The sequence below is a fragment of the Nicotiana sylvestris genome, chromosome 7 (genome assembly GCF_000393655.2).
Source record: "Nicotiana sylvestris chromosome 7, ASM39365v2, whole genome shotgun sequence".
NCBI classification, from domain to species: domain Eukaryota; kingdom Viridiplantae; phylum Streptophyta; class Magnoliopsida; order Solanales; family Solanaceae; genus Nicotiana; species Nicotiana sylvestris.
This window is the reverse complement of record NC_091063.1, coordinates 65,020,244-65,045,093: the sequence shown is the minus strand read 5'-3', so window position 1 is coordinate 65,045,093 and position 24,850 is coordinate 65,020,244. Positions and strand designations below refer to the sequence as shown.

At 37.8% G+C, this 24,850-nt stretch overlaps 1 long non-coding RNA gene across 1 annotated transcript; it reads left to right on the top strand.

Moving 5' to 3' along the window:
* Positions 1–262: 262 nt before the first annotated feature.
* LOC138873111 (uncharacterized) lies at positions 263–2,279 on the top strand. The gene is made up of 3 exons (XR_011401190.1): positions 263–460; positions 1,373–1,547; positions 1,725–2,279. It is a non-coding gene; the product is annotated as an uncharacterized lncRNA (long non-coding RNA).
* Positions 2,280–24,850: the final 22,571 nt, after the last annotated feature.

Here is a 24,850-nt window from a genome sequence, read left to right as displayed (position 1 = left end):
CATAAAGCTAGCAAGTAAAAATAGTTTTTTGTATTTATAGTAGGCCAAACTAATTGACTCACATTTTTTTTGAAAAAATAATACTTTATTTTCGACTACTAAATACAAATAATTTCTGGCGCCTAAAAGTCAATAAAGCCCTAATTTTATCACGAGTATTGGGCCATTAACTCAGTCCACCATAAAATCCTTAAAATTCTCAGTTTCCACTACACGACCTAGAACAACATAAAACTCCCCAACGAGTACGACGTAACCGAAGCCTGCATCAAGCTCAGAACGGCGTCCCTTTCTGTTCACCTGTTCTCCCTGGCTAGATCTTTCCATATTTACACAGAGGTATCTGGTTTGTGATTTGAGAATTGAAAGCTCTAGCCTTTTCACATAATCAAAGTGTTGAAAATTATTCAATATTGCTCCGGAACAAGTGTCTTGACAATCAACATCATGAGAAAACCAAGTAAGCCTTTTTGGAGTTCTAATTGATCCATCATTAATTATTCCTAAAGTTTATGACTTTATGTTATTGCTGCAAAATCCTGCAACGACGTGGCCGGTTGTGATGTGATGTTTGTGTTATTATATTCTTAAAAGTTTATGACTTTATGCTGCTTGTCAGATATAGTTAACCCGTATCTCTATTAGATAGCCCCATCATTCTACGCATCAACGAACGATAGAAACAAACAACTAAATACTCTACATATATAGTTGAAGTGTCAATGCCGTTAACGTATGTGTGAATTCGGCCTCCTATTGAGATCCATAGAAATCAAATAAGATTTTAGGTTAAGCAAAGGGCAAATGCTTCTTTATCTTCTAAAGTTATTGAGTCATAATTTCGCACATTCTTTCACAACAATTCCGGTTTGCACTATCTTTTCGTCATCATGTCAGTACTCGATCGTCTTATTGACGCTGGGTTTGGTACTATATCGAGGTGTATACTTCTAGCCTGAGAAGAAAAGATGGCTTCTTGCACAACCCCGAGTTCAATCGAGCCATCGCAGAATATGGTCAGGTAAATGAATTTATTTTTTACTTATGCTGGAACTCGAAAAGCAAATGTCTACAAGAAAAGAGAACTGTAGAAAGTTTAAAATAATTTCAAATTTACCAAAGCTTACCTTGGACAAACCAACTGCTATCACTGGCTATCTCTTTTTAATGGAATTCAGACCTTCACCCGTAAGCCTCTTAACGAGGAAGATGCAATGCTGCTAGGTGTCGATGTTCTCGTTCGTTATACGGTATTCAGAATTATTTCATTGCTGATATTAATTTACTCTCAAAGTCTAGCAAACCACATTTACTGGATGCTTATTTTCAGAGGGACTATGATACTTATTTATTACTTTTTTTGTTTGTTTAGTTGATAGGTTCTGGAGGTGTCGGTTTCATCTATTTTATGAAAAGTCATTTCGACTGGCTGAAACAAAGGAAGTTGGAGATGGAGCGACGCAGGGTGAGATCCTTCCAAGAAGCCGAACAAGAATTGGAGCAAATCATGCAACAATATCAAATTTCCAAGCGAAGTATCAGGGGAGGTAAAGCAGGAATTGTACCCTTTGTGTATCTAACCGATGAAAAAAACAGTCGAGGACACCTATTATTATTGACCTGTTAGTGTAGATCATGATGTGAATTCTATCTTGTTGAGTTAATCATCCTTTAAAGGAAAAAAAAACGTTAGTTTGATCTCTTACATCTTATAATTGTCGCAGGCAATGCGCCAAAAGCTGCAGATGGAGCTCAGGCCAAGGCAACGAATAATGAAAAACTATGACCGGGAGCTGTTAAGTTAAGGCTTGAAGAAGAATATAATTCCCAACAACTGAAGGAAAAATTCTAAGCTAGGGAAAAAGAGGGGATGGATGATAGTCTTGGTATATTTAGCGTCATTTCAATTGACGACGCAGTGGGTTAATAAACTTCTGCAGACTCATAATTTCATAAAATAAGCTGCGATAAAAGAAAGAAACTATATATAGAGAGAGATAGAATTAGAATGATGCCAAAAAAGGGAGAAAAAAAGATAAATGGCGATCCTTGTCTAAGAGAGAGGCACCTCTTCCATTCCCTCCTTTATATTTATCTTCATTTATATTCGTACGTATGCGTTAGACTAATCACCAGTATCATTGTTGTTAGTGTTGTCTCAAGTCGAGATTCTCAAAGCAATCTTAGAAGAACCTCTATATGATATGATGATGCGGTGAATCAGTCATACAACTTTGCATTGTGATTTGTTGGTGCAAATTGATTGACATTTTATTTTCTTCCTGAACTAACATCATTTAACTTGTAACAACTTATATGAATGTGTTTGCAACATCTGTAATAGGTTCATTTAATTTAATTGTAATTTTTTAGATAGGTGTACCAAGAAAATTGCCGTGTGCTAATTATATTATTTCGCATATGAATGAGGACTAAGAATATGAAGTATATACCTGAACATGATAATCAGTGATGAGGTGTATTGGAAGTGGTTTAGTGTCACGATCCAAATCCCACCATAAGGCCGTGATGACACATAATCTCTAAAACTAGGTAAGCCGATCACTTATATCAACATTAAATCAGTAAATCATAATAGAATAAATCAGAATTTAATATAAATACGGAAATAAAGCTAACACAAGCCAAAATGGCAATACTCTGTAAAACTCTCCAGAGTACAAAGTCACGAGCTCTAACTGAATACATAGGAATATCTCAAATATATAATATTGTTCGAATATAAAAATTACAGTGTAAATAATAATAAAAAAAAAGGACTCCATATTAATAACGTTCTATCTTCTTATCCAGCATTCACCTTGCTATAGTCATATATGAAACGAACTTAATACGTGAGCTTTGGCTCTGATCATAAACTCCACGGTCAATGATAGGTTTACGAGTGCGACTGTGCGAGAATGATTTATTTGAACTAGAAGATATAAGGAAAATAAATAAAAGGTAGGCGCAGATTGCCTAGGTTTTTCTTTTTTGGTTTCTCACCCGATGTCCAGTATCCGTATTAGAGCCCGACTATATCCGGATTCATGCCATGTAGGGCCCCGTTCGAGAGGAAACGCTTCCTACCAAGGATTTTTCCATACACAGGACTCGAACCCAAGACCTCCGGTTAAGGAAAGAGCAGTCATATCCGCTGCACCATTGGTGGTTTTTGCTTAGGGTTTGTAATGGTGAAGGGTGCAAGAAATTTTAAAACAAAGCGAAGAGAGTCAAATTGATTAAAATATAAATCTGATATAAAAATGAAGCATAGAAAAAAAATAGATTCCAAAAATTATTCTCATTAACTATTTGTTATTAGCTCCAATCTTTTGTCCGAAGCTAGTTAAATGCGATTAAATATCATCACTTTCATGAACTTATATTTTAAATTTTTTATTTTTCACTCATAACTCAAACACACTCTTTAATACAATATTTATGTGATTTTCTTAAATACGTGTTGATATAAGGTACACACTTAAAATACATACCCAGAAATTAGTAGAAGAAATTGACCTTTCAAGGATAAGTTTTAATCAACTTACCTTGCTTTCGCTTTATTAACATTCATAAGCTTTCAATCCCCTTCCATCATTCCAATGTTGATTAAAAAGCTCAACATCACCAACAAGTCGATATCTACAATTAAATATCCTAATTACATCAAAATATGACCTAAGATATTAATCAATATCTATATATGGTTCATAAATTGGCTACAAGCCTCCAACAACTTAAATCGCCAAATAGATTTACAACCAAGACCATTCAACTTCATCCTTATATTTTAATAGCCATTCGAAGTCATTAATGATACTACATCAATTGTCCAATGCCATCAAGTTACTATTCATGCCATGAACTAGAGTTTTATAATCCAATCTTTCCACCAATAAAACTTGTAACAAATACATCAAATACTTCTAACTACTCATAATAAACGAGTTTGAAGCATTGAAATTACCTCTAGTAGAACAATCATGAAAAATCACAACTTTGGTGTTTTTTGTGTTCTTGAGGATTTTATGATGAAATCTAGAATTTGGATGTTAGAATGATGTTAGAACTCATGTATATTGAGTAAGATCAACCCAAAACATCATTAACAACTTACCTCGGTTGATTGGACTTGATTTTAGCTCAAAATCGCCCATTCACCTCAAGAACCCTAACCCCCAAATACTCAAAATACTCCCCTCCCCCGACCTTGTATTTATATGCCCAGATTTCTGGGTTTCAGATGCGGCCTCGGATGCTTCGCATCCCCAGTTCACTCCTCTTCGATGCTCGGATGTGGACCTGGATGCTATGGCAGCACTTGACCGCCAGTCTTTGTTTTTCGGACGAGGTCTAGGATGTTTTGCATCCATAGACTCCTCTGCCAGCCTTTGGTAATTTGGTCATAACTTCTTGTAGGAATGTCCAAATGACAAATGGATTGAAACGTTAGAAACTAGACTCGAAGATATTTAATTTGATAGATTTTCCATAACATAACTCTTTATATATATTTATATATGGTCGTTCAAAGTTAGGTCTTGTGCGTACTCATTTGGAACTTTAGTCTATCATGTAATTTCCATCTTGATTTACCCCAAGGGCTCTTTTTATGACCTATATCACTTCAAATACACCTCGTACACTTATTATCATATCCAATTAATATCCATCATATTAATAGCCCTCGTTTGCATACAAAATAATATAATTAGCACACGTCAACTTTCTTAATAGCGCCTAAGTACTTCAAACTTTTCCGGGGTGCTACAAGCATGGTATGGGTCCTAGACTAACCGGACAATAGCATACTTAGTAGCTACGTATGGGATCTCGTCACCTCATACATACGTATCCTCCTCACATAGGTACACATATTTATTTAATTCACATATGGGGTTAATTCCCTCTTATAAGGTTAGAAATGAGACTTACCTCATCTCAATGCCTACTTTTCGGTCCAAGATTGTGCTCAAACCCCCCAAATTTGGTGCCAAACGACTCAAAACTAGTCAAAAATTATATAAAGTAATCAATACATGCTCAAAAGTTCATATCCCAACCATAAAGTGATTTCCCAAGTCTATTTGTAAAATTCCTAAAATTCACCTCCGGGCCCACGTGCCTGGATTCCGGAAACTTTCAAAGAAAGTTGTTACCCATAAAACCATGAACTCAAATATATCATTTTACTAAATTCCATAACCAATTTCGTGGTCAAATCTCACTTTTATAAAAAAAAAACTTAGGTTTTCATCTAAACCCTTGATTTTCACTAATTTTTACATGTTAATCTACCCATAATCTATGTATTTAACTCATATTGTGTAGAAATTACTTACCTCAAAGTTCTAGATGAAAACCCTATTCCAAAAGCTCCAAAATTCCCCCAAGAGATGAAGTGAAATTAGATAAATGGTTTAAGTCCCGCATTAAATGAGCTGGTCACAAGTCTCTGATGTCGCATTTGCGACATCAGTGTCGCAAATGCGACAAATACCTTGCAAATGCGGACCTTGGGATTTAGCTGCTGAGGTCGCAAATGTGACGAAGGGGTCACAAATGCGAACACTGATGAGGTTGCAAATGCGACTCAGGTGTCACAAATGCGAACACTGCCCCAGGTCGAGATTCTTCGCTATTGCGAAGCTCTTCTAGCAAATGCGAGGTTCGCATTTGCAAACAATTTCTCACATTTGCGAGACCTGAAACTGCTGCCAAGTAACACCAGAAAACTGATGTGTTTTTCATCTTTCCGAATGTCCGAAACTTACTTGAGCCCTCAGAGCTCCACAGTAAACAACCACACAAGTCTAACAACATCATACAAACTTGTTCGCGTGATCGAAATGCTGAAATAACATCAAAAACCACGATTCGGACACCAAAACGCATCAATTAACTCATGAACTCAAAAACTTCTAAAAACACTTCTACGAGTCCGTTTCCTATCAAATCAACTCGGAATGACGCCAAATTTTACATGCAAGTCTTAAATGACATTATAGAACTATTCCTAGTCTCGAAATTCTATTTGGACCTCGATAACAGTAAAACTAGCTCCAAACCAAATTTAAAGAACTTCTAAGATCTTCAAAGAACCAACTTTCACTATTAAGCGCCAAAATGCTCCCGGGTCATCCAAAATCCGATCTGAACATACACCCAAGTCCGAAAACATCATACAAACCTATTGGAACCATCAAATCCTCATTCCGAGATTGTTTACTCAAAATGTTGACCAAAGTCAAACTTGGCCTTTTTAGCGAACCTTAAGGAACCAAGTGTTCCGATTTCAACCCGTCCCCTTCCTAATCCCGAACTAACCATCCCCATGAGTTATAAAATAGTAAAAGAATGTACGGTAGGTCTTATTTAGGGGAAAGGGGTTCTAGAAAGCAAAATGACCGGTCGGGTCATTACACTATAAATGTATCTTTCTTCTTTTGCCCAAATTTACTTTCAAATCTTCTTTGGTATAATTTTCAAAATTCTTAGCCTCCTTTGAATGTTCAGATCTTTGGTGTTTCTTCGTCTCATTCCTCACAAAATACCAAGCGTTTCTTCTCAGACTCCATTCTTCTTCACTCGTAAAAGTAAAATGGCTAAGACTTCAAAAATTGTTTAGTAAAAGGAAACTACTTCCTCGTCTCGACCGAACGACGAGCAACCAGTGGCAGAGCCACGCCTTGAAGAATTCTTTCCTAGAAGGTGTGTCATCAACTCTGACTTCAAGGTTGAAAAGACCCCCCTCAGTTCCTGGCCGATGTGAGCCAATGTCGAGGTATATATGTACGATCACCGGTGATCTCCTCGACTATGTTAAAGAGGACTGAAACAGGGTCAATAAGCACATAGTGGTTCCCACCCCTGAGGAATCAATCACTACCCATGTGGAAGTGTTCTAAGTGTTTACACTTATCCTTGCACATTGGGTCCTCTGGATCCGGTAATTATAGACTTCTGCAAGAAGTACGAAGCGACGATCGGCCAGATTCATCCCTCTTTCTAGAGGATAGTGATACTACTTCGTCTCTTTGTAAGCCAAGTCGATGGGCTTACCTTTACCCTCGACCAGCTCAAATGCCTATATAGCCCCCGACTCTATCGAGGGGGACTAATAAAGCTTTAACATCGGGCCACCAAGGCACCTTTCTCGAGCATAGATGAGGATAAGGATCGAGGCTGGATGGGCTGATTTCTCCAAGGGAAGACCTCGGACTTGATCCCAGCCGAGAGTATGTCATTTCCTAAGTAATGGAATATGAAACGTAAGCATAATTCGTCTTTAGTTTTTGCTTATTGTCTTCATTTTTCATCCTTCATTATCAGCGTTTTACTTAATGCAGCCGTTTTCTGGATGTCGGGTGTAGTTCCCTAACTCGAGAACTAGGTCAGGAGCCTAATATCGAAATTGACACATGCTGAGCATGCATGGGGCGATTTGGCAAAGGGTCGATAGGAGGCCCATATGTAAATTTTCCTTTGTGACTTAATAATTCGACCATTGTTCGAATTTCCCTTCGATCTTACTTGTCTTTCTTTTGCAGGTCTCGAGAAGGATATGCCAATGAGGCCTCTGGCGATGAAGAAATCCTTCCCCAACCATTTGTTCCGAAGCAGAAGAAATAGCGAAAGAGGAGAGGGGCTCCGAGTTCCACGAAGTCGGATGAACAGAAGCCCAAAAAGAGGAAAACCTGAAAACCCAAGGGAAATGTCATCCCTCTATCAATGGACTCGGTCCATCGGCTATTAGATGAGTCCGAAGAAGATGAAAAGGCAACCGGGTTGGCGCTGATACTCAAAAAATCTCCGAGCCGATGAGAGCTGAAACTACTACTCTACCTCGACATAATGAGCCCGAGGGGGAAGCCTCAACCAAAGTCCTTGAGCCAGAAAGAGCTGAAGTCACTTCCCCTCGAGGTGAGAAGGCTATTGAGGAAGAAGTGGAGGCTGATGTAGAAACCATGTCTAAGGCCCCTTGAGATGAAGGTGGCGCCCCAAAAGATTTGCTTGGGGCAATTGAGAATGGAGATTCCCCTTCATTGCCTTCATTCTTTAATTCGATGATCAAGGATGCTTAGGTGATGGAGACTTGCCACGGGGAAGGGGTCCATGGAGCAGAAGACCCTTTTTGTGGTTACTTTGTTGGAATAGAAAACGTCATCGGTCTGGGTGACTTGGAAATACCGAGGAAAGCTTGAATGAAGCCTCCTCGAGCTTTAAACTGACTGATCAGTTCCCGGTGCCCAGCGTCAATCCCAGGCATAAACAATCAATTGTTATCTCGGTCCCGGAGGATGTTCAGGTTCTCTCTGCCCCCATGAGGGTGGCTAGCTACCTCCGGTATTTGGTCACCAAAGAAGACCAAGCCAAGATGGATGAGGTGGAAACACCTTGTCTTTTCAATAGCCAACTCTAAACCGGGTAATCTCAGATTTCCCCGCCGATGTCAATTTTCATACTTAGATTTTTATCCCTTTATATAACTTCCTTTTCTATTTTTGTAGGCTTATGTGCTTCATCATGAGGCTTTCCTCCAATTCCGAGGGGAGCTGAGCCAGTATGAGACCGAGATTCAAGGGCTTACTGATGAAAATGATGCCTTCAAGCTTCTCAGAGAGTAGAGGAAAGAGGAAGCTAAAGGCCTCCGCGCTAAGCTAGAAATGGCTCAGAAAGAACACGCCGAACTGGTTGAGTAGATAAGAAGAAAATTTGAAGTTAGTGATGACGATTCGGGCATGGTAGCTAATGGTTCAAACCCTCAGGTCCAACAAAAGCTTGATGTGATCAGACAACTTCGTGTAGAGGCTGATGCAATAAAAACTAAGGCCGAAGGATGGAAGAAAAAATGGATCGCCTGACCTTAGAAAAGGAGACTGCTCGGGCCCAACTGGCCTCAGCCAAAAACCAGCTCCGAGGTATGAATGAGGAAATCTTGGTGTAGGCTAAGAAAATCAAGGAGCTCCAGTCCAGGTCAAGCTTATGGATTTTATCTTGGTATGACCTTCTTCGACCACCGACCTTATGAGTTGTACGATTGCTCCCGAATTGAGTTCGTTGTCTTCGACCAATGACCCTAGTTTTGCGAGGGCATCGGCTTCGCTATTTTGATCTCGGTTCACATGTTGCAAAGTCCATTCCTTGAACCGGTGTAGAGTTACTTGTAGCTTATCCAAGTATCTTTACATTCATTCCTCTCGAACTTCAAAGGTTCTGTTAACCTGATTCACCACGATGAGGGAGTCACATTTGGCTTCGATCACCTCTGCTCCCAAGCTGTCGGCTACTTCAAGACCTGCAATCATAGCCTTATATTCGGCCTCATTGTTAGTCAATTTTACAGTTGTAATAGATTGTCTAACTACGTTACCTGTGGGTGGTTTTAACATGATCTCGAGCCCAGACCCTTTTACGTTCGAAGCACCGTCTGTATAGAGGGTTCAGATTCCTGAGGATGAATCCAAGCTGACTAATAGTTCCCTTTTTACCTCGGGTATTAAGGCTAGCGTGAAGTCAGCCACAAAGTCTGCCAAGGTTTGAGACTTGATGGTTGTTCGGGGCTGATATTCGATATCATACCTGTTGATTTCTATGGCCCATTTGGCCAACCGCCCAAAAGTTCGGGCTTATGCAAATATTTTGAAGTGGATAAGTTGTTACTACACATATGGGATGATATTGAAAGTATGGTTTTAATTTCCTAGAGGTGTTTTCAAAACAAGCGCCAATTTTTCTAGATGTGGATACCTGGTTTCGGCCTCACTTAAGGTTCGACTAACATAATAGATAGGGAATTGCGTACCTTGTTCTTCTCGAACGAAGACTCCACTTACTGCTATCTCTAATACTGCTAAATATAAGTAAAACTGCTCGTCTACCTTTGGCGTGTGGAGCAGCGGCGGGCTTAATAAGTACCGTTATAGTTCCTCCAAGGCCTGTTGGCATTCCGGAGTCCGCATAAAGTTTCTTCTTATTCAGTAACAAGAATCGGTGACTCTTATCTGAAGATCTCGAGATGAATCGTCCCTGGGCGACCATGCACCCCGTTAGCCTTTGCACGACTTTTACGTTGTCCACTACCTTAATATCCTCGATAACTTTAATTTTATCAGAATTGATCTCAATTCCTCAATTAGATACCATGGAGCCGAGAAACTTGCCTGAGCCGACCCCGGATGCACATTTTTCTGAGTTGAGCTTCATGTTGTATCTTTTCAGTATATCGAAAGTTTCTTGTAAATGCTTCAAATGATCCTCTGTTCACAGGGACTTAACTAACATATCATCAATATAAACCTCCATTGATTTTCCTATTTGTTCTTTGAACATCCGGTTTACTAGGCATTGATAAGTTGCAACCAGCATTTTTTAGTCCGAATGGAATTATATTATAACAGTAGGTGCCGTACTTAGTGATGAACGAGGTCTTTTCCTGGTCTTCCGGGTTCATCTGTATTTGGTTGTACCCATAGTAGGCATCGAGAAAACTAAGAATCTCATGGCCGGCTGTGGCATCGATCATGCGATCAATATTAGGCAAAGGAAAAGAATTCTTGGGGCATGCTTTATTTAGGTCTTTATAATCTACACACATTCTAAGTTTATTCCTCTTCTTAGGGACTACTACTACGTTTTCTAACCATTTGGGATATTTTACTTCCCGAATAGATCCTATTTTAAGAAGTTTGGTTACCTCATCTTTGATAAAAGCATGTTTGATCTCGGATTGGGGTCTTCTTTTTTGTTTCACCGGACGGAACTTTGGATCCAGGCTTAATTTATGAGTGGTAACTTCTAGTGGAATCCATGTCATATCGAGATGAGACCAAGCAAAACAATTCATGTTAGTTTTAAGGAATTGAATAAGTTTTCCCCTGAACTCGGGGGCTAGCCCCGTGCCCAGGTATACCTTTCGTTCAGGCTAATTTTTGGTCAATGTGATTTGCTCCAGCTCTTTTATCATCAACTTGGTGGCGTCAGAATCATTGGGGACTATGAAATATTGAGGTACCCCATTGTCATCATCATCGTCAATCCCTTGCTTTTCCGATTGGGTTGAGGCCGGTGTATGTGGTTGCTATTTAGCCTTCTATTTTTCCTTTGAATCTGACCCTTTTGTTGGCAAGATTGCCGATATTGGTATCACTTCATCAACAGCAAACATTCCCTTGGTTGCGGGTTGTTCCCCGTAGACCGTTTTAACTCCCCCTGGCGTTGGGAACTTTAGAACTTGGTAAAGGGTCGAGGGTACTACCCTCATGTTATGGATCCACGGTCTCTCGAATATGGCATTATATCTTATATCGCCCTCGATCAAATGGAACTTTGTTTCTTGGATGGTCCCAGCCACGTTTACTGGCAAAGTTATTTCGCCTTTGGTGGTTATACATGCCATATTGAAGCTGTTTAGTACTCGGGCCATGGACACAACCTGATCCTGTAGGCCGAGTTGTTCTACGACACTCGATCAAATAATGTTGGCCGAGCTACCTAGATCAACTAAAACATGTTTAACTTGAGTCTTATTCATAAGTACAGAAATTACCAATGCGTCCTTATGAGGTTGTACGATCCCTTCTGCATCCTCGTTATTGAAGGACAAAGTTGAGTTATTGATAACTTGAGTTATTGAAGGACAAATAATGTCGGAATATTTGGTCATTTTACCTTAGAGACCAAAGTTGGTCGCTAATTAGCGACCAACTTTGGTCCCTAAAATAAAGGGACCAGCAATATTGCGACCAGGCATGTTTGGTCGATTTTTGGTAGCTTTTAGGCCTATAAGCGACCAACTTTGGTAGCTTTTAGGCCTATAAGCGACCAACTTTGATCGCTTTTTGTGGTCACTTTTTTCCGGAATTCTAGTAGTGAGCATTCACCAAGCTATAGTCATATATAAAAGGAACTTAATACGTGAGCTTTGGCTCTGATCATAAACTCCACAGTCAATGATAGGTTTACGAGTACGATTGTGCGAGAATGATTTATTTGAACTAGAAGATATAAGGAAAATAAATAAAAGGTAGGCACAGATTTCCTAGGTTTTTCTTTTTTTGGTTACTCACACGGTGTCCAGTATCCGTATTGGAGCCCGATTATATCGGGATTCACGCCGTGTAGGACCCCATTCGAGGGGAAACACTCCCTACTAAGGATGTTTCCATACACAGGACTCGAACCCAAAACCTCTAGTTAAGGGAAGAGCAGCCCCGTCCGCTGCACCACATCCTTTGGTGATTTTTGTTTAGGGTTTGTAATGGTGAAGGGTGCAAGAAATTTTAAAACAAAGCAAAGATAATCAAATTGATTAAAATATAAATTTGATATAAAAATGAGGCATAGAAAAAAAAGGGATTCCAAAAATTATTCTCATTAACTATTTGTTAGTAGCTCCAATCTTTTGTCTGGAGCTAGTTAAATGCGATTAAATATCATCACTTTCATAAACTTATATTTTTATTTTCATTCATAACTCAAACACACTCTTTAATACAATATTTATGTGATTTTCTTAAATACGTGTTGATATAAGGTACACACTTAAAATACATACCCAGAAATTAGTAGAAGAAATTGACCTTTCAAGGATATCTTGTATTCTGTTTTCAGATATCTCATGGTAAAATTATAAATCTCTTCAAAAAGTTGGATTTTTAAGAAAGGGATTTTTACATTCATATTCTATATATGAAACTTTATTACCTCTCCTAATCAAGTTTTAACTTAATTACATGGCCATATACAACTTATCAATTATATACAAATTTATATGGCCTGCATAGTGTTGAGGACAGAAGAAGTATGTGGAGTGAACTGACAAGGTCGCACTCAATACAACAAGGGCCATGGTTGATAATGGGGGTTACAGTGCTATTAGATCAGTTGAAGATAGACCAGTTGGTAACCCTGTGCAAGAACTGGAGGTAAGAGATTTCAATGAATTTATTAAAGGTACTGGATTGACAGAAATGAAGACTAGTGGAAGGAATTTTACATGGACAAATGGCCATACTTATGGTAAGATTGATAGAGCCCTGATTAATGCTGATTGGATGCTGGTAATGCCACAATTGGAGGTCTGGATTATGGATCCTCACTGTTGATCATTCACCAATAAGTATAGCACTGGAGGAAAATGAAGATTATAGCTCCAAACCTTTTAAATTCCTAAACCACCTAGCTGAGCATAATGACTTTATGAAGATAGTTAATGAAGCATGTGAGAGGCCACAGGAACAACACACTATGAGGAGTATTTGGAAGAAACTCAAAAGAGTAAAACATGCTATGAAGGTCTTAAACAAAAATGAATATAATGTTGTTGCTGATATGATCAAGGTGTGTAGACAAAGACTAACTGCTTTATAAGAGCAAATGAGGGATCCTGGGCAAGATGAGACCTTAGTAGCTAAAGAGAAAGTAATGAAAATACAACTGGAGAAATGGTTAGGGGTGGAGGAAAGCACTATGAGACAGAAATTAAGAGTAAAATGGCTAAAGCTAGGTGATGCCAATACAACATATTTTTTTGCAAGTATGAAAAAAGATGCAGCCAAATCAAGATTAGAAGATTAATAAAAGGTAATGGGAGCACAGTGCAAACAAGGAAGGATATTGAGGAGGAGGTGACGGGGTTCTATCAACAGCTCATCAGTAAGTGAATTGCCTGCTATTAACCCAGCTATTATGAGAGATGGTCCCATGGTGAATAAACTGCAACAACTGCAACTGATTGCAGAGGTCTCAAAGGAGGAGATTTATCAGGCTCTGAAAGGTATTAGTGACAACAAAGCCCCTGGGTGTGATGAATTCAATGCTTTATTCTTCAAGAAGGCTTAGCCTGTAGTAGGAGATTCAATCACAACTGCAGTTATGGAGTTCTTTTCAAGTTCAAATTTGTATTAGCCTATCAACAGTACAACAATAACTCTTGTTCCTAAGGTGAAAAGTTCTTCTAAAATTACTGAGTACAGGACAATATCATATTAAATAATTCTTTACAAAATTATCAAACATAATAACCAACAGATTACAAGGAGTGATGGATGGACTGGTGGATAAGAGTTATTTTGCCTTTGTTCTTGGTAGACTGATAAATGACAACATAATACTTAGTCATGGGTTAGTGAAAGGTTATGGCAGGAAAGGTGTCTCTCCCAGATGTATGTTGAAGATAGACATGAAGAAGGCATATGATTCTGTGGAGTGGGGTTATCTAGAGCAAGCGTTGACACATCTGCAGTTGCCAGTGAGATTTGTGCAATGGATTATGAGTTGTGTTACAACAGTCTCATACTCCATTATGATTAATGGGCCGCCTACAAAGCCAGTTCCATCTAAGAAAGGGTTGATACAGGGAGATACCCTATCTCCTTACCTATTTGTACTAGTTATGGAGTATTTGACAAGACTTTTGAAGACACTTAAAAAGGATCCTAATTTCAACTATCATCCTAAATGTGGCAAACTGAACATAGTGCAGTTGAGCTTTGTTGATGATCTATTACTATTCTGTAGAGGTGATGCCATATCTTTTCAGTTACTATTTTAGTGCTTTCAACAATTCTCAAAGGCTTCAGGGCTAGTGACAAATGCTGATAAAAGTTTCATATTCTTTGGTAGAGTGCATGATGACCAACAACAGAAGATATTGTAAGACTTGGGTTTTGTCAAAGGAACACTACCAGTTAGGTACTTGGGGGTACCTCTTAGCTATAAGAGGTTATCATTAATACAGTGTCATCCTCTGCTTGAGAAGATGCTAGGGAGAATCCAATCCTGAACATCAAAGTTTCTGTCATATGTAGGAAGAATTCAGCTAATCAAGAGTGTGCTATTCTCTATCCAAGTATACTGGTCTCAGGTGTTTGTGTTTCCAAAAAAAAAAACTCATCCAACTTATTGAAAGAGTATGCAGAACATTTCTATGGTCTGGGGGTGTAGAAGTGTCAAGGAAAGCTCTATTGTCATGTGACAGTTTGTGCAAACCTAAAGCAGCTGGTGGTTTAAATCTACTGGCTATAGAGGAATGGAATAAGGCAGCCATATGTAAACTCCTTTGTAACCTATGCAAGAAGAAAGATAGGTTATGGGTGCAACAGATATATGTGTATTATAAGAAGCAGAATGCATTGTGGAGTATTGCACCAAAACAAGCCTCTTGGATAGTACAGAAGATACTTAAAGCCAAACAATACTTTGAGAAAGTTGGTTATATAGAGGAGGATGTAGAGGGGATAAGCAGTTTCTCTATTACGAGTATGTATAAGAAACTGAGGGGTGACTTTGATAGAGTACCATAGAGGAAACTAGTGCACAATAGTGTTGGAGTTCCAAAATGGAACTTTATAGTCTACCTAGCTGCACATAGAAGATTGATGACTAAAGACAGGCTGGGGGGTTTGGGCTATGTGGAGGATGTAACATGTTCATTATGTAACAGTGGATCATTTGTTTTTCAAATGTATCTATTCATCGAGAGTATGGACAGCAATGCTGCAATGGCAAGGGATCTAGAGACAACCAATGATGTGGGCAAATAAACTTGAAAGGGCAGGAAAGTACTATAGAGGGAGGAGCACAACGGCTGAGTTGTATAAACTTGTACTGGCAAGAACACTGTATTACGTATAGCAAGAGAGGAATGTCAGGATCTTCTAAGGAGTGCAACGATCAGAAGTCACTCTAAGCAAAGCAATAACGCAGGATGTGCATGGGAGAGGAGAAAGTAAACACAGGATACAAAGAAGACTACGGGAACTCAACTACTATCCTAGTATGTAAGGATTGTTCTATAGATAGTAGTTAAACTAAACTGTCTCTTGTAGTAGTAGTTAATGAAGCCTGGAATGGAGCTAAAATCTGGGGTGTTTGTCCAGATTAAGCTTGAGTACAGTATGTAAATATTTGTTGAGAAATGAAAATGTTAATTACCAAAAAAGTTATATACAAATTAATTTTAAATAAGTATCCCTTTAAATTAAGAATTGAATAAGGAATCAGTTATTTTTCATCCTTGTTCTCTCTCTCTCTCTCTCCTGCGCGGTCTTTCTCTCTCCGTCTCTCTCTGTCTCTCTATCTCTCATTCATGTTACACAATTGGTGTTCAAATTGAAATTGTCAATCAATAACTTAGCAATTTCTCATTCATATTGCACAATTGGTGTTCAAAGTGAAATTGTCAACTAATAAATTTTGAAGGTGTTTGACTCTCCGTCATTGACAGCCATTAAAAAGCTTTGAAACTTTGAATTCGAATTTGAGTTTTCAAAAATCATTATTTGTTTGGATTGGGTGTTATTGCAAATAATTGGGAATATTGTTTGAAGTTTATATCTCAATTTTGAAGGTGTTTGGTGAGGATTAGACTTGATTTTAGCTAAATTTCATATTGAAACTCGAAGAAGAAGAAGAATACATGATATACAATATACTTATGAAATTGTAGTAAGGTTGTTGTATTATAATTGTATGTAAAATGTATTATGTTCTCGTTATATATTTTTTTATTTGAATATTATATAAAAGTAGAATATTTTTTAAGTTGTATGATATTGTAGATGTATTTTAACAGGTAAATATAATATATGAAAATTGTGGATAAGTTGTAGATTAGTTGTAAGTAAGTGTATATTGTATAATTAGTTGTATAAAATTTATGTTTAGCATGTATAAAAGCTACATATGAAAATGGGAGCTAACAATTAATTATATTAAATAATTAAGTGTATAAAATACAGTATAATTTTTTTTCTCGACAAGATTTGCTCTATAGTTGTACTAACACTTTGAAGAGGTTCTTCTAAAAAAAAAATAAGGTGGGTCGCCATTGACAACCTCCATGTTGTCATCATGGAAGTAGATACGAAGAGAAGAATTGGATATATTTCAACTAAAATTGTTCCTTGGAAAAAACAAAACAGATTCCTATTTCAAGCTACATATGAAAATGGGAGGTAATAATTTTGTTGGCAGAGAATATGATGGTTCCTTGTATTTTCTTTGTTTGTTCGGAACGACGGATAAGAGTTTTAGATGAAGATAAGAAAGAGATGAAATCTGGCCATTAAATTATCATAGGGATACGTGGCTTCCATCTAAATGTGCAGTGAGATTCAGATGTGCTCTATTTACTGGTCCGGATCTATAGGGAAATTGAGGGGAGGAGAGAAAAAAAAAGAAAAATTGTGTAACTAAATCCCTTAATTTAACGCATAAATAATGAATTGTATAGAAATGGTAAAAAAAATTATTTAGGGCAGGTAATAGACAAAATATAAATTAGTTTAGTAAATAAGTTTTAAATATAGTATAGGAAGGAAAAATTCCCTTTAAGAAAAGCTTATAATAGGACCGATCAAACTAATTTTGCCCATAAAAAATTGGTAAATAGCCACTTCGCCAGCTATTAAAGTTTAACTACCTTTTAAATTATATTTGCAAAAAAGTCATTCATTAATGCAAAAATACAAGTTTAGAAAAAAATACACCAACCTAAAACACGAAAAACTCTAGGGATGACTACTAGAATTTGAATATTTATAAGTGTTTACCCTAAAAACGGATAACAATTGAATTTATTTTGTAATATTAAGGACACGTGATTTTACTAGGTACTAACTGAGAAAGACGTAATATTGATATTGAAATTAACTAAAAATAGGAATAAAGCAAACCCAATGAGATATGCAGCTTTAGCCTCGAGATAGGTTACCCTCGAACCAAAGGAACGAGCAAAGTGATTTTTGAAATAATAACAGAGTATTGAGAGCTTAGAAAGCTTAGAAAATAGTATATTGTTTTGTATGGCGTGAATATCATATCTTTTACAAATGATCAGACCCCTTTTTATATAGAAGGGGAATCCTACTCTTTGTACAATTCTAAATACAGTAAGAAATCTCATGATTGGCTAATTAATCGGCCTCTTCTCAATACGTGCCGAGATTTCCGCCATGATCCTCGCCCGATTGCGGATATTTTGGTTTTCAGTTATTTGGCTCGGTAAGCTTCCCTTGATCTTGCTCGATCTCTATCTTACCTGGCTCCGATATTGGCCGATCTCGATCTCGATCGGTCTCTGGGTCTCGAGCTCGTTAATCTAACTTTACACTGCGGTCCGATATAACATAGGGTCGAACCTTGGCCTTTCTCATTTCAGGACAAGCCCGATTTTGACTGTATACAAATAGCTCCCTCGTTTCTCGGAGAGAAGGAGACGAGTAACGATATGATCTTTTCCAATCCCATCTCAATGGGACATGACTTAAGCGATGAACCCGATCATGACGTCAACGGCAAGTGGATATTGAAACCTCCCATCAGTTCGGATATCGAGGCATTAAATGCCTCTCAGTTGTTGTCGGCCACTACCGGTTCCGAAGCGTCATCTTCAACCTATATATCACGATCCAATTCTAGTTTAGGCCGTGATGACGCCCAACACTGTTGCTAGGCAAGCCAACAATGAACAATCTAGTGACTTCCCATTTTCTTTACAAATTTTTAAAGTAAATAATTTTTAATAAAAAAAGGAATTGATAATAAGGGATTTTAAATAATCAAACGAAAGAAGCTAAATGCAATCATAATCATAGAAATACAACCCAAAAATCACAAGTCTACTAGTGTGTGCCAAGACCCGGAGTCACAAGTGTATGGGCATTCTAGCAGAATATAGAAAAGAATACTAGTCTACCGTCTGAAATAAAATAGACACACACACACACACACACACACACACACACACACACACACACATATATATATATATATATATATATAACAAAAGGAAGACTTCGGCTACTGCAGTACGGCTCGGAAGGGCAGCTCACTGTGTAGTCTCGTAACAGGGATCAAATATATGCGCCGGACTGGTAACCAGATGTACACACCTCAAATCCTGTACAATTAAGTACAGAAGTATAGTATGAGTACATAAACAATATGCACCCAGTAAGTATCCAGTCTAATCTCGAAGAAGTAATGACGAGGGGTCGACCTTGACACTTACTAGGGCTAAATATGACATATAGAAATTTTATACTAAGCATAATTTACATGAATAATATCGAAAACTCAATAATAGGAGATAGTAAATACTTCTTTCACAAATTTTAAGTCCCGAGTTTATTATCATCATTTAACAGTTTGTACCTCAAGGCATTTAAGCAATATCAATTATGAATAGTTCCAAATATTTATCATGCACAAATTATACCGAGGTCGTACGACCCGATCCTACATAATATTTAAACTGTGCACTTCCGAGGGTCGAATGGCACGAACCATAGATGCATCTATCTACTGCTGAAGCGTTCTGTACGCTCCACAAATAGAAAAAATTTCAAATAAAACACAAATTCTCATTTATAGTCAAGTGTTCCATTCACAACTTCAAGGAGGTGGGTTAAACCTTTTACAATTCTTTTATCAACTTTCAATATGACTTAAGCAATTAAATCAACAAGTAGGGGCGCAAGCATTTCAAGAATAGCATTGTCACGACCCAAAATTATGTGACCGGCACCCGGCACAGTACCGACCCAAGCGAACCAAACCATGTGATGCACCCAAATCATATGCATGAAAACCAATTTAACTGCAAAAGCTCCTTGAAAATCTTATACATTATCAAGTTAAATGATAAAATATTTTCAAATTCAAAATCACACATGACGCCTTTCATGATAATAACAATGAGACTAAGTAAAATAAATATACTTTCATGAATTTCGTGCACAACACCGTTACTACAACCTTTCACAACTATCTATGGAGCCTCTATACCAAAGAATAGAACCAACGGTTGGAGTAATTCCAACAAAATAAAATAAGGAAGAACATGACAACTACCACGAAATAAAAGTGGTGCTTCATAATACCTCGGAAAGAGAGTCATCCAGGCCTGACCGCATGCCACGTATCATACATCATCCTGAAATATGTAAAGTAAGCAGGGCCCTGGAGGGGGGGCTAAGGGCTGAGTACACCACAATGGTACTCAATAAGTGTCATAGACTCTCTCTAACTTAAGTTCTTGGGACAAACTTTATAAAAACAAATGCATCATGACCCTTGTTATTTTAAATAATAAGCAAGTGAAACATAACCCACAATATAAACTTTTAAAATATTTACATCAACCCAAGATTTTGGATAAATCGTGCAAAATCATTACATATACTTTAAGTCATCGAAATCGCTTTTGGCTCCTTAGGCCTAAACATAAGAAAATCATTCTTACCTTTCACTGGGAGTACTATACCATCACCGACATAAGAAATTCAACTAGGTTATGTACCTAGCGGCAAGTATTATATACCCTACTTGCTCAGGTCGTCTCATCGGAGTGTCGTACGAATTGACTTAGTCATGCTAATAATAGCACAAAAAAGTACTATCTCGAAGGAGAGCACTCTGCCGTAGTCTATACCACAAAGTGGCCATCTACGCCTACACCGACACATGTAGTTTCATGACGACGAATACAATATATCCGAAGTCAATCTCGGTGAACACAAGTAACTGCCAAAATATTTGATACTTCAAAAATAGATTCATAGGATAGTAGCTTCAAAGGATCTATTTTTATCAAATCATAGCATTTATAGAAAATCTAAATCATTTAACAAAAATTAAATAAACAACATGCTAAAGCCTTTAGCAATTTACCATCAATCTTTAAAAGATACCACAAGAGCTATTCTGCACATCAATTTCCAAAAGAAATACTTTCCATGAAAACTTATCTTTAGCACTCAAATATGTATACTCTTGTCAATACGTAAGTTTTGATAAAAACTGCATGACACTACATATGCCAACAAGATTTGATACTTTACCTTGAGTGTCATTTTGCCAACAAGATTTAAAATAAAATTTTACAAAACGGCATGACACTACATATGCAACATAATATTTTTGTACATGGAGACATCCATACTTGTCTGTCCCCACAAGCACGAAAGCACATTTGCAAACAACTTAAGTATTAACTTGAAACATGCTTTTATAGAAAGTCCCTTAAGAAGAGTAAGTTTTAATTAACTTACCTCGCTTTCTCTTTATTAACATTCACAAGCTTCCAATCCCCTTCCTCATTCCAATGTTGATTAAAAAGCTCAATATCACCAACAAGTCGATATCTACAATTAGATATCCTAATTACATCAAAATATGACCTAAGATATTAATCAATATCCATATATGGCTCATAAAGTGGCTACAAGCCTCCAACAACTCAAATCGCCAAATAAATTTACAAGTTAGACCATTCAACTTCATCCTTATATTTTAATACTCATTCGAAGTCATTAATGATACTACATCAATTGTCCAATGCCACCAAGTTACTATTCATGCCATGAACTAGAGTTTTATAACCCAATCTTTCAACCAATAAAACTTGTAACAAATACTTCAAATACTTCTAACTATGCATAATAAACTAGTTTGAAGCATTGAAATTACCTCTAGTAGATCAATCTTGAAAAATCACAACTTTGGTGATTTTTGTAATCTTGAGGATTTGATGATGAAATCTAGAATTTGGATGTTAGAATGATATTACAACTCATGTATATTGAGTAATATCAACCCAAAACATCATTAACAACTTACCTCGGTTGATTGGACTTGATTTGAGCTAAAAATTGCCCCTTCACCTCAAGAATCCTAACCCCCAAATACTTGAAATAATCCCCTCCCCCGACCTTGTATTTATATGCCCAGATTTCTGGGTTTCGGACGCGGCTTCAGATGCTTCGCATCCCCAGTTCACTCATCTTCGATGCTCGGATGCGGACCTGGATGCTATGGCAGCACTCCTCTGCCAGCCTTTGGTAATTTGGTCATAACTTCTTGTAGGAATGTCCAAATCATAAATGGTTTGAAGCATTAGAAACTAGACTCGTAGATATTTAATTTGATAGGTTTTCCATTTATATATTTTATATATATATATATATATATATATATATATATATATATATATATATATATATATATATATATATATATATAATCATCAAAATTTAGGTCTTGTGCCTACTCATTTGGAACTTTAGTCTATCATGTAATTTCCATCTTGATTTGCCCTAAGGGCTCTCCTTATGACCCATATCACTTCAAATACACCTCGTACACTTATTATCATATCCAATTAATATCCATCATACTAATAGTCCTCGTCTACACATAAAATAATATAATTAGTACGCGTCAACTTTCTTAATAGCGCCTAAGTACTTCAAAACTTTTCAGGGTGCTACAAGCATGGTATGTGTCCTAGACTAACCGGACAATAGCATACTTAGTAGCTACGTACGGACTCTCGTCACCTCGTACGTACGTAGCCCCCACACATAGGTACACATATTTATTTAATTCACCTATGGGGTTAATTCCCTCTTATAAGGTTAGAAATGAGACTTACCTCGTCTCAATGCCTACTTTTAGGTCCAAGATTGTGCTCAAACCCCCAAATTTGATGCCAAACGACTCGAAAGTAGTCAAACATTATATAAAGTAATCAATACATGCTCAAAAGTTCATATCCCAACCATTAAAGTGATTTCCCAAGCATATTTGTAAAATTCCTAAAATTTACCCCCCGGCCCACGTGCCTGAATTCCGGAAATTTTCGAAGAAAGTTGTTACCCATAACCCCATGAACTCAAATATATGATTTTACTAAATTCCATAACCAATTTCGTGGTCAAATCTCACTTTTATAAAAAACTTAGGTTTTCATCTAAACCCTTGATTTTTACTAATTTTTATATGTTAATCTACCCATAATCTATGTATTTAACTCATGTTGTGTAGAAATTACTTACCTCAAAGTGCTAGGTGAAAACTCTCTTCCAAGAGCTCCAACATTCGCCCAAGAGATGAAGTGAAATGACACAAATGGTCTAAGTCCCACATTAAATGAGCTGGGCACAAGTCTCTGATGTCGTATTTGAGACACCAGTTTTGCAAATGAAAAGGTCGCACATGCGACAAATACCTCACAAATGCGGACCCTGGGCTTCAGCTGTGGAGGTTGCAAATGCGACGAAGGAGTCGCAAATGCGAACACTATTGAGGTTGTAAATGCGGCTCAGGTGTTGCAAATGCGAATACTGCCCCAAGTCGAGCTTCTTCGCAATTGCGAAGCTCTTCTCGCAAATCATTTCTCGCATTTGTGAGACCTGCAACTGCTGCCAAGAAACACCAAAAGACTGATGTGTTTTTCATCCTTCCGAACGTTCGAAACTTACCCGAGCCCTCGGGGATCCACAACAAACACCCATATAAGTCTAACAAAATCTTACAAACTTGTTCGCCGCGATCGGAACGCTGAAATAACATCAAAAACCACGAATCGGATGCCAAAATGCATGTATTAACTCATGAACCCAAAAACTTCTAAAAACACTTCTGCGTATCCGTTTCCTATCAAATCAACTCGGAATGACGCCAATTTTACATAAAAGTCTTAAATGATATTATAGAACTATTCCCAATCTTGGAATCCTGTTTGGACCTCGATAACAGCAAAACTAGCTCCAAACCAAATTTAAAGAACTTCTAAGATCTTCAAAGAACCAACTTTCACTATTAAGCGCCAAAACACTCCTGGGTCATCCAAAACCCGATACGAACATATGCCTAAGTCCGAAAACATCATACAAACCTATTGGAGCCATCAAATCCTGATTCCGAGGCCGTTTACTCAAAATGTTGACCAATTTCCAACTTGGCCTTTTTAGCGAACCTTAAGGAACCAAGCGTTCCGATTTCAACCCGAACCCTTCCAAATCCCGAACTAACCATCCCCGCAAGTCACAAAATAGTAAAAGCACATACGGGAGGTCTTAATTAGGGGAACAGGGTTCTAGAAAGCAAAATGACTGGTCGGGTCGTTACACTATAAATGTATCTTTCTTCTTTTGCCCAAACTTTACTTTCAAATCTTCTTTGGTCTAATCTTCAAAATCCTTTGCCTCCTTTGAACTTTCAGATATTTGGTGTTTCTTCGCCTCTTTCCTCACAAAATACCAAGCGTTTCTTCTCAATCTCCATTCTTCTTCACTCGTAAAAGTAAAATGGCTAGGACTTCAAAAACTGTTCCGCAAAAGGAAATTGCTTCCTTGTCCCGGCTGGCTGGCGAGCAACCAGCGATTGAGCTACGCCCTGAAGAATTCTTTCCTGGAGGATGCGTCATCAACTCTGACTTCAAGGTTGAAAAGACCCCCCTCAGTTCCTGGCCGTGGCATCGATCATGCGATCGATATTAGGTAAAGGAAAAGAATCCTTGGGGCATGCTTTATTTAGGTCTTTATAATCTACACACATTCTAAGTTTATTCCCCTTCTTGGGTACTACTACTACGTTCGCTAACCATTTAGGATACTTTACTTCCCGAATGGATCCTATTATAAGAAGTTTGGTTACCTCGTCTTTGATGAAAGCATATTTTATCTCGGATTGGGTCTTCCTTTTTGTTTCACCAGATGGAACTTCGGATCCAGGCTTAATTTATGAGTGGTGACATCTGGTGGAATCCCTGTCATATCGAGATGAAACCAAACAAAGTAACTCATGTTAGTTTTAAGGAATTGAATAAGTTTTCCCCTAAGCTCGGGGGCTAGCCCCGTGCCTAGGTATACCTTTCGTTCAGGCTAATGTTCGATCAATGTGATTAGCTCCAGCTCTTAGATAGTCAACTTGGTGGTGTCGGAATCATTGGGGACTATGAAAGATCGAGGTACCCCGTAGTCATCATCCTCGTCAATCCCCTTCTTCTCCGATTGGGTCGAGACCGGTGTTTGTGCTTGCTATTTAGCCTTCTATTTTT